This window comes from Micromys minutus (assembly GCF_963924665.1).
Source record: "Micromys minutus genome assembly, chromosome: 6".
Taxonomy (NCBI): domain Eukaryota; kingdom Metazoa; phylum Chordata; class Mammalia; order Rodentia; family Muridae; genus Micromys; species Micromys minutus.
The window spans coordinates 74,076,902-74,088,701 of record NC_137975.1 but is presented as its reverse complement, the minus strand read 5'-3'; the positions used below and the strand labels follow the sequence as shown (position 1 = coordinate 74,088,701).

General features: G+C 41.0%; 1 pseudogene across 1 annotated transcript; it reads right to left on the bottom strand.

Annotated features, from left to right (window-relative positions):
• Positions 1–3,321: 3,321 nt before the first annotated feature.
• On the bottom strand, positions 3,322–3,864 carry LOC308422071 (large ribosomal subunit protein uL22-like; annotated as a pseudogene). Its single transcript has one exon. The product of its transcript is annotated as a large ribosomal subunit protein uL22-like (transcript).
• Between the last annotated feature and the right edge of the window lie 7,936 nt (positions 3,865–11,800).

Below are 11,800 nucleotides of genomic sequence, written 5' to 3'. Positions count from 1 at the left end.
TTTTTGGTGCCTCATCTGGGGCTTGCTGCTGTGGCTGCCACCTTCCCTGGCCCTCCAGGAAGCTCGGAATCTCTGATACAAAGACCTGTGCCCAAACCGGTGGGGATGCTACCAAACCAGATTAAGACAGTGAGAAATATGCTGCTGGCCTTGCGGTAATTAATTCATGATGTTCACTGTGTCACCAAATCCTACTGTATGTGATGGCGTATGAAGCAAATACTGTTAGAATTCCATTTCCCGAGGAAAGGACATGGTAAGATGGCAGAGTTCGGGAAGAATGTAAGCAGGTGAATTTGACACAGAGCAAGACTTCACCGTTATTGAGAAAGTAAACAAGGTAATAGGAATCTGCAGAGAGCGCCAGCTATTGTCAGATGTTCCTGTTGTTATCAGGTTAATTGATTCTCTAACCTCAGTGATCTAGTAGCTCAAGTTCACAGCCACTTCTTTTTTATTGTTTTATGTAATTATTTTTCCAATTTAGTACTGTTTATTGTTTCTCAGATATGAAACAAATTAAGACACCCAATTTAGTTATTAACATCTAAAAACATGACACCCCCACATTTCCCCAGGCCCCAGATAAGAAAGTTTTCATCTTTCTAAAAACAAAAAAAAGTCCCATATCATTTCTAATCACTGTTCTAATCACATTAGATCTCATTTCCTCAAATACTTCAAATAAAATCAGCAAGCTAACAGTCATGTCTGGATCTTTTTATCTTTTGGAACAACACCTCCTGTCTTTTTGTCTACGTGTTTCCCAATGTCTTGCTCACCTCTTTTTTTTTTTTTTTTCTGTAATTATCTTTGTTTTTGTCTTGTCTTCTTTTGAGACAGGGTCTCACTGTATAGCCCTGGCTAGCCTGAACTCACTATGTAGATCAGGTTGACCTCAAACTCACAGAACATCACCTGCCTCTGCCTCCCAGATGGTCGGTAATTGGCACCACTGCCGTGTTCCAGTATTTGACCAGTAGGAAGCGACAATAGAAGATGACGGTATAACCAGATCATCTGTCATCTCCCTTTTTTGTTTCTTGTGGTGCCTCTGTCCTCTATGGTAGGTATTCCACCTCTGGCCACTCCAAGCCAATCGACTGGTCCTGTCATCTGGCCCTTCCCCCATCTCAGAAGGCTCAGTTCTGCATCTGCTGGACAGCATCATCTCCTCCTGCCTTGTTTCTCTAGCAGGGGAGAGGTGGCTCAATTCTGCTGCCTTTTGGTTCCCCTGCTCTCCCTTAGCACTCCCTCCACTCATTCATCATCTAGTGAGCTAATGACCTGCACCCAGTTCTCCCTGCACATGTTTTCTGAAATATTCCCTGCACCACCATATATGAATACACTAATGGTGAGACTAGGTACGTGGAAGAGCTCATTTCCAAGGGGCTGGAGGGATGGTGCTGAAGACCTTGCCTAGTCCTGCAGACTGCACTATCTCTTGTGCTGCTTCCACCAGGTCTGGCTTCAGCATAAACACTACGTTTCCTACTTTGTGGATTCGGAAGCTTTGGACATGCTCTGGTCCTGTATGTTGAAGGATGTTAGCATGCTGGTTAGTTTTATGTTAACTTGACACAAGATACAGTCTTCTGAAAAGAGAAAATTGATCAAATGCCTCCAAAAGATCTAGCTCTCTGGCATTTTCTTACTTAGCAATTGATAGGGGAGGGAGGGCCCAGCCCACAGTGGATGGTGCCATCACTGGGCTGGTGGTCTTGGGTTCTGTAAGAGAACAGATTAAGCAAGCCAGTAAACAGCATGGCCCTCCATGGCCTCTGCATCAGTTCCTGCCTCCAAGTTCCTGCCATGTCCTATCTTCCTTCCGCCCTTTCCCTCCAACCTGATTTTGGCCAGGTTGCTTCATCATAGCAATAGTAATCCTAAGACAGTTGAAGACTCCAAAACTTTTTCACAAGGAAAGTTAAGGAAGTATGTTTTGGTTGGGAGCACTGAATATGAGGCCAAAGGGGTGGGAGACCTGCTGTTGAGACCAAAGGGATGAGAGTATTGCATATGCAGACTGTGTAGTTTGAGAGAAAAGGGCTGCCATGGGCTCATGGGGAGGGGCACTACTAGGAGGTGTGGCCTTGTTGGAGGAAGTGTATCACTGGAGGTGGGCCTTGAGGTTTCAAATGTTCCTGCCACCTGCCAATTCTGATATAGAACTTCCTGCTTCTTCTCTAGCACCATGTTCCACCATGATGACAATGGACTAAGCCTCTGAACTGTAAGCTGTCCCAATTAAACGTTTTTCTGTATTATAGTTGTCATGGTCATGGTGTCTCTTCACAGGGAAAGAGGTGTGGGAGCACTGCACATAAGGCCAAAAGTGTGGGAGCACAGGAACAAAGGGATGAGGATACAAGGAACAAGAAGAGAGCAAAAGAGGAAAGTGGGGGTGAACGCAAACACTGAATCATCCCTGTCCTAGAAAGAGTACCATGATGCAGACTATAGGTATTCTGACATTTTCTCACGTCTCCGCTTTACAGAATAAGTCCATTTATCCTTCCTTATCCCACGGGTTAACGTAACCACAAATCCAGTTCTTGTTGTCTTTAAAATATAGTACAACAGATATTCACATAATTTTACAACGCATTATAGCCATAGTTCTCAATCTTCCTAATGCTGTGATCCTTTGAATACAGTTCCTCCTATTGTAGGGACCCCCAGCCATAAAATTGCTTTTGTTGCTCCATCAGAACTGTAGTTTTACTACTGTTAAGAATCACAATTAAATACTTTTGTGTTTTCCAATGGTCTTAGGCAACCCCTGTGAAAGGGTCATTCAACCTCCAAATTGAGAACATCTATATTATAATCTAAATGGTGATTTAAAGTGCGTGAAGGTTACAATAGGTCATAGGTTTGTAGTACTGTTGTATTTTATATAAAAGATTTGATCAGCCATGGATTATGGCCTCGGTGTCAGGCTTGCAACCCAATCCCTTAGAATAACAATGGTCTTACCGTGGGCTGGAGAGATGGCTCACTGGTTAAGAGAACTGACTGCTCTTCCAGAGTTCAACTCCCAGCAACCACATGGTGGCTCACAACCATCTGTAATAAGATCTAATGCCCTCTTCTGGTGTGTCTGAAGACAGCTACAGTGTACTCATAAATAAACAAATCTTTTAAAAATTAAAAAAACAAACAAACAATGGTTTGCTGTATACACTCCCGCAAATTGCTTGAATCTCTTATGTTGCCCCTGTATTTCTCCCCTAAGGTGAGTATATAAAAATAAAATGAAGAAACATTAAAATGGCTTTTTTTTTTCACTTTATCTGCATTTATTTTGTGCTGAATTTATTTCTGTGCCATGAGTTCTGGTTTCTTCAGCTTCTTCTGAGGTATCTTTTTCTTCTATTCAACCCCCTCCTCTTCCGGCTTTGGAATAATCTGTTCCTTCTCAGTGAGAATCATCTCAATGTGGCAAGGGGAGCTCATGTGTGGGTTAATCCGGCCATGAGCTCTGTAGGTTCATCGGGCCATCTTAGGTGCCTTGTTCACCTGCATGGGCTCAATGACTAGAGAGTCTACATCTAAACCCTTAAGTTCAGCATTGCTCTCTGCATTCTTAAGCATGTGCAGCAAAAATTCAGCACTCATTTTTGGCCACTGTCCCTATGTCCAGCCCCACTGTTTGGCCTGGGCACACCTACCAACTCCACCATTATACCTCTGGAATGGCACACAATGCTTCTTTAAAGTGACATCCTTCAGATACTTGGTGGCTTTGTGGATATGCATACCCTTGAGGGCCTGGGAAGTTTCCTGAGTGTTCTTAACATGAATATGAAGGTTTGAACCTCTGGATTTGCATGATTTTGTGCAGTTTTCTGGGTCAAGAGAGTATCAAACTATCTTCACAGGTCACCTCTGGCCTCTTACAGGAAGAGAAAACCAAAATGGAATTTTCTCATACTTAGGAAACAGTCATTTTCAAAAGGTGGTAGAATTAGTCACTGGAGGAGTTTCCCAAAAAAGAAGACAGCAGAGGTAGGTCTCTTAGCTGTACAAACCTACAGGTATGTTACATCTTCAGACTCCATTTTGTCTTCTGCGGAAATGACAGCAATAGCTTGTGCGCTTATGGTAAAGTCTAAGGGTCCTGTTCTTAGAGCAGTTTCTGATACATTGTATCTACTCTACAGGAAATACAAATATATCATTGTATATAACTTACAGCCCTTTATGTTTGTTTCTTTGCTGATGTAAACTATAGAGGGTTGTTACAAGTCTGTGGTGCTATTCTTGGTTGTCAAGTTGTATATATCTGAAAGGAAAAATTCAAGCAGCTGGGCATTCTTAATTTCCTGACTGGGTATTTTGGGGTGGGAAGACCCACCTTAAATCTGATCCACACCTTCTCAGGGGAACCTAGATAATGGCCATGGGGGCGTGGAACAGTTGCCTTTTATCTACTTTCCCTTACCCGCCCTCTCAAGCGCGAGTATCCTGCTACTGAGACATTGCTTTTGCTGGCATTGGTGCCTCCTTCCTTGAGATTCAGGCTTATACAGAAGAGCGGGAAAGACATCCATCCTTGGGGACTGACAAGTACTGGACTCTTGGACATTCCATCTGGAGACAGATATGGCTGGACTGGTGGGATCAGAGTCTGTAAACCACTCTAATAAATCCCATCATATAGTCCATTCTGATCCTCTAGAGAACCTTCTAAATCAAAGTTCAAACAAGAAGAATGACGGGGCAAAAAGTGAAAGGGTTGCTGAGTGCAGCAGGAAAAGCCCAGAACAGTCCCAGCAGCCTGGAGTGCTTATGAAGTAGAAGCTTAAGGGTTCTTTGGAAAGTCCATTGGATGGTATTTCTGTTGGGGTAAACATGGGAAGTATTGGGTTTTTTGTTTTGTTTTGTTTTGTTTTGTCTTACTTTTTGAAGTGAACATAGGTAAAAGACTAAGGTAGACCCATGAAGGAATGCTTAGGTAAAGCAGACATGGAGAAAGGATGTTTTGTTAAAGTAAACATGTGGAAGGTCATGTGGTGAAGGAGGTTTTTATTAACAATATGTATGTATTGGTCTGTCTTATACTGTGTGGTTAAGTTATTGGGGGGGGGGGACTCTATAGAGAGAGAAACATACCAAAAAACTTTTGGTGGTGTGGTAGTTTTTTGTTGTTTTTATGGACTTGGTCTGATTGGCAGAGTGATGTCAGTTGGGACAGATGTATGTGTCGAGGCAGGACCTGTGGAGGACATGTGATGCTTCGAAGGAATAAATTGGACTCACTTAACAGTCACAGAGGCTGAGATGGCTGTACAAAGTTTGTGGGTCTTGAATCTTCTTGGATCTTTGCTCAGCTGAAAGAGGCACAGCCAAGAACTGCTCTTGGCTTTCTTCCTGGCTCCTCCTGCTGACTGGAGCCTAGGCTGGGGCCTGGCTGTGCCCATGCCGCCCCTGCTGCTGACCCAGTGTTTCCATGAGGTGTTTGCAAGTGAATCAAGCTGCCACGGCTCACCTGTGAACTGAATTTCCAGACAACACAGAAGGGAGTTGCTCCAAAGAACCTTCCTAAACATGTCTACTTCCCTGCATCCTTTCTTTCCCACTACTGCTGGTGGGTGTTGAGTTAAAAGCAAGGTTAAAACATTTAAGAACCATCATTAAAAATAGGTTTAAAAACACTAAAGGTACATACTTCCCTTTCAGAGATCTCTCAATTACACTGGCTCCTTGACCTCTGTGCAAAAACAAATTTCAAGACAAGCAAATTTGAAGCAAAGTTGCATTTTATTACTCAGAGAGACTTGGCAAGGCTGGGAATCAAACTCAATGGGTAAACTTATTGCTTTGCAAACTATAGGTCTGAACTGAACCCCCTGAGTTTACGTAAAAGAAAGCAGACATGGAGGGAAAGCCTTGCAATAAGGAGCAGGGGAGGCAGACATAGGGAGATCTTCTATTTGCCCAGCTTGAGGCTAACTAGAGACCCTACCTTAAAAATAAGGTTGCTTCTAGGTAATGACACCCAAAGTCATCTGGCCCAAACACATGTGTGCACACAAATATTAGTGTGCACAAACATGTAAATAAATAAATAAGTTGAGCAGAATAAGGCAAACCTAGGATCATAGGTGTGGACTTCTCCAGGGCAGTCTTACTTCATCGTCCATTGGCAACTGACTTAGGAAGCTATGGAGGTTAAACTGTCCAGTGTCTAAGAGACTCCCTCTCCTCTGCCTCTTTGCCCCTTTCCAACAAGTGTGATGGGGGGTAGGTCTGAGGGTGTCTACTATAGGATTATAGGGTGGAAAGGTAAAGCCATCAATTATAAAGTTTGTACAAAGGGTTAAGAAATGGCTTTTACTGTAAGTGGATTTTCTGGTAAGTTTGCTAGAAAAATGAAGGTCTACTGCTAAGAAACAAAAAAATAAAGACCATTTGAGGTTTGGCCTTAACTATTATTGTTGCATTCTTCCTTGAAAGTATCTATGTGCAAAGGAAACATTGTTTACACATTGGCAACTTTAACAAGTGTTGGTTTTGTTGCAGTTCTTGACTTTCAGCTGGTGAGAGTCTTCAACCAGACTCAAGAGTACCATACTCCCCACCACCACCCTATTCCCATAACTCTTCCCTCCTTACTTCCTGGCCTCATCTAGAAAGGACAGTTCACAGACTGTAGCTCCTTTCCTGTGTGTATTCAACAAGAAAGGATGCAATTCACTAGTGCCCTTAGAAATGGTCAAGAGACCTCTCTTAAAAACATTTTTACATTTAAAATAATTCTATTCTCAAGATTATCTCCCAATTTGTATTTAGTATACTGACCAGAAAATAATACAATAAATACGCGGTCCACAGTGGTGGCTTGTAACAATAATTTTTAAATTAGTTTTTCCTTCCAGCCCCCTTAGTTCCCATCAATAATGACTCTGAGACTAAGTAGTTATTACTAAGTGCTTAGACCATAAGCTTTAAGTCATTCCTTGACTAACATGTAACTTATTTAACCCATTTAAACTACTCTATGTCTACCATGTGCTTACTTATCCTCTCCTTTAGTCCTGGCCCAGTCCTTCCTTCATATCTCCCTGCTGGTTTACATCTACCTTCTGGGTCTGTCACCCACCTCATTTCTCACAGCTCTACCCGAATCTCTCTTTTGTCTCTCAGTATTTCCCAGAATGTGGTCTCTTCCTGCCAGCGTGTCACCTCCTATTTCCTGCCTCAGCTCATCAGCTATTTTATTGACAGGTGATGTTTATAAGAGACTCGCTCTACAGTGGTTCTACCCTGTATTTTAAACATAAAAGGACCTAGACTCAGATAACACAGTATTCAGGGAAATCACTAAGCTGGAAAATAGACACCTAGACTCATGCATTTATCATGTGCTGATGAACAACACAGATGTAATAACAAAAAAGAATTCCTCCCATGGGAGCGATCTTGCAAGTCTACACCAATGAAAACAGATAATCTTCCTACAGTGGGCACGGAATGCTGAGAGCAATAGCATAAGCCACTGCAGTGTCCTCACACAGATTTTAGAACTGGAAAACAAAACAAACAAACAAACAAACACCACCAAAGTAAAAGGACTAAACTCCTTAGTCACCTAGTCATTGAGAGGCTTGAGATTTGGTGTGAGGAGCTGTCTTCAGAACTGTCACTCTCAGCTGTAGTTTACAGACTATACAGCCTCCTCAAGTACACTTGACTGGCCTGTGGACCTGAGCTATCCTCTCTCCTGGATCCCTCATTCCGGGGAAGCCAACAGACATGGTGAGTTGCTGTGCAGCCTTATGGATGGTCACATATGCTCCAAACAGAGCCTTCTGCCAAAAGCCACCACGGACTTGCCACCTTAAAAATCCAGGGTCCATTCTCCATCACTAACGCGGGTTAAGCCTACAGAAGCCTGAAGGTCTAGTTAACACCTCATGAGAATCACTTCTCCAAACCACTCACTCATCACCCCCCAATCTTACCACATGTAAGCTATGTGTGATAATGAAACTACTGTAGTTTCAACCTACTATGATGATCACCCCAGGTAAACTAGATAAAATTTAGAATCACCATCTAAGCCTGTCTGTGATAGATTTTCTAGATAAATATGTCTTTGAGCGATTTCTCTAGGTTATTTGAGATCTAAAGACCCACCTTCAATGTAAAGAGCACTATTCTATAGTCTGGAGTCCTGCACTGAGCCAAAAGTGTTCAGGAGCATTCACCACTCTTTGCTCCTTGACAGTGGACACAAGATGACCAGCCGCTTTGAATTCCTGCAGCCCTTTCTTCCCAACTGTGATGAACTACACTGAGATCTATAAGTCAAAATGAACCTTCTTCCCTTAAGTTGTCCTTCCAAGCATTTTGTCATAGTAACAAGACAAGTAACTTACACATAACATTTGTTGGGAAATTTGTTATGTAGTAATAGTTAACTTTGCAAAGGGTCTGTCTGCCTAACCATTTATGCTAAACTTCCAGAACTGTTGAATTAATGATCCTGTTTAATAGATAATGCTTAGATTTTCAAACCATCAGAGACATATAATATAGAATATAGAAAAATAGATCAAGTAATGACCAAAAATATGATATTGCTAAAACATTTATTTTGAAAGTCCTCAAAAACCAATGGGTTGAAGTCTTAGTTCCCACCCTTTAATGTTGGTGGACAAATATAGAACCTGTGGAAAGCAAGGTCTAGTGGGAGGACACTAGTTATTGGAGTGCATATCAGGATACTAGGCAGCTGTCTCTCCCAGTCTCTCTTTGCTTCTCAGCAGCCGTAAGATAAGTAGTCTTCCACCAATATATACAACTTCACCATAGTCCCCAAAACAATGGAGCAAGCCAACCAAGCCCACATCAAAGCAAACCTTTCTTCTCTTTATAAGTTGATTTCTTCAGATACTTGACTATAGTAACAAAAAGCTAACTAATAAACAGAGAAGGTAGAAATCCAAAAGTAGTCTCTTCTTTTACATTGAGATCTCTTTATTAAAGATCTTTCAATAGATACATAATAAAGACATTAATTAAAAGTGACTATGGGACAAAGATTAAAATTAATAGGAAGGCAGTTTGCGTCTCTGAAAGCATTTTAGTTACATGTCATCTTTACAGCCAGGGGAAAATATCCTTATTTCCAGAATGAAGATGTTTGTATACTGCTCATAAGAACAGCCTGTAAATGAACACTTATGTTTTACATTCTTAAGATCCCCTAGCCTAAGAAAGCACCTTGTATTCATATACTTTTTCAGAAAGGAAAAAAAAAAAAAGAATCTACCTTGCTGCAAATTTCAAAAAAATTTCTCCAGGTATCCCGGTATCCCATAGTAATTAGGCACTTTTAAATTAAGATGGAATACCAGGACTAAAGCACTGGATCCCTGGTTAACAGCACTTGCTGTTCCTGCTAAGGACTCAAGATGAGTTCCCAACACCAACACTCGGTGGATCACAACTGCCTTTACATCTAGTTCAAGGAGATCTAGTGTCCTCTTCTGGCCTCTATAGGTACTGCAGGCATGTGGCACACAGCAGAACACTAACACACAAAATAAACAATTACACACAAGATAAACTATTTTAAAACTCAAAAAGAAGAAAGAATGGAGAAGATAAAGGTAGCATGCTATAAGTATAAAGGGAGTATCTACTAATACTTCAAAATTTTTGTTTTCAATAAGTCATATACATGCACATGTGTTTGAGGGAGCCAATGATACAAGCTGTGTCTGTTTATGAAGGTTATTAAAGGTTTAGAAGGTTACTAAATGACAGTAATTTAAAGAAATGTAAAGAAATGTAACAACAGTGTAAACCATTACTGTTCAGGCTATTCATGCAGCATAACCCACAAAAGAACCCACAAAATTTTCAGCTTAAAGAAACACGTTATTCTGCCCACTCAGTTTAATTTGAAAGATCAGGTCACATGCTTATGTCTTAGGGGCTTCCACATTGATAGTCTTCTGGAAAGTGACTTTCCCAAGGCTCTCACCTCAATAGTGTGTTAGTTCCCTGCTGGTTGGTAAAATGGAGTGACTGAGAAATGGTGAAAAGTAGAAGGTAGGACCCACCTAGAGGAAATAGGTCAGTAGGGATATACCCTAATCCTCTCTTATCTGTTTCCCAGTCACCATGAGGCAAGAAGTATACAAACTTCTGCCTCTATGGTGTTCTGTCTGAGTAGAAATTCACATCTACGGAGCCAGAAAGTTTGAAAGCTGTGAACACAGACCGATTTCTCCTCCCTCAAGCTGTTTCTTAGGTTTCTATGATAGTGCAGAGTCTGACACTCCTAACAGAGCTGTTGCACCGAGGTTTGGACAGAGTACAGAGGAGTCAGGTTGTCCTCGGGCCCTCGTTGCTCAGACCTGCAGCTAAGGAGACACGATGCAGGAAACTGGAAACCTTCATATTTCTGGACCTTGCACTAGGGTGTCTCAAAGGCTAGAATGGCTAAGCAAAGTATCTAAGTGGTCTCCACGTGCTTCTGTCTTTCTCAATAGTTGGTGGCAACAGCAGCTGTACCAGTGATGGCTCGGGCATCCAAGCTCACAACCGAGTTATCTACACTGTACAGCCATGAGAACCTGAATGAGACTCTATAAGTAAATAAATATTCTGGGCTACTCATTATAGGAAACAGCCTCTATATAAAGTGTTCTCAACCTGTGGGTCATGACCCATTTGGGGGTTGTTAAATGACCTTTGCATAGGGATCACATATCAAATATCTTTCATATCAGATCGTTACATTTTGACTCATAAAAGTAGCAAAATTATGGTTTTTTTAGCAAAAAAATAAAAAGCTATGAAGTAGCAATTAAAATAATGTTGTGGTTGGGGTCACCACAACATGAAGGGTTGTATTAAAGGCCGCAGCATGAGGAATGGTGAGGAGCACAATATGGTTAGGAAAGAGGCAGCCTGGACTTGTTAACGTGGTGGGACTCTCTGTGATGACAGCACTTCACAGCTGCGGCAGGAAGATTATAAATGCCGCGCTAGTAGAGCAACTTTCTTCCTCAGAAAAAACAAACAGCAACAGCCCAAAACAAAAATAAAACACTGAAGGAAATCTCTTGTTAACGAGAAAACAAAACAAGCAAACAGACAAGCCCTCCCCCAAAATAACTAAGGTACAAAATACTAACTCTGCTGCTATTATTTTCTAATAATTTCTTAAGCAAGGCAAGTTGAACCCTATCGTTCAAAGATACATATACATAATAAAACTAGAAAGAAAAACAAATGTCAGTTACTTCACTAAAAGTCCAGGTTATGAGAAAGAAAAACAGTATCTGAATTATTGAGGATATTAGCACCAGAAAAAAAAACCTACAAAAAAATAAACCTTAGAAAATACATAAATACATGCAGATTTAGATACAAAATGAAAATTCTGCCACTCTAAGGAAAGATTTATTCTGAATTATTTTTATTTGTAGAAAATTTACAAGGCGCATTCAAGAATTTTCTTATTTTCCTTAACCAGCTTTCAGCAATATTGATATTTTATGTAACTGCATATACTTATAAAGAATATAAAATACACCTTAATACAATATTAACTAACTTCAGATATTTTTACAAATACCACAGAACTTCCCACTAGTGTCCTTTCTTAGCTCTTAGACATGATTCAGAATCTCACATAAAATTTAGTTTTTGTTTTTCTTTTGTCTCTTCTAGCCTTTAAGGGTTTGTCAATGGGTCTCATATTTTGAGGAGTGGTATTTATTGGGGGCTGAACGCAATTCCTTGTGTGTGCTAACCGAATACTCAGCCATTC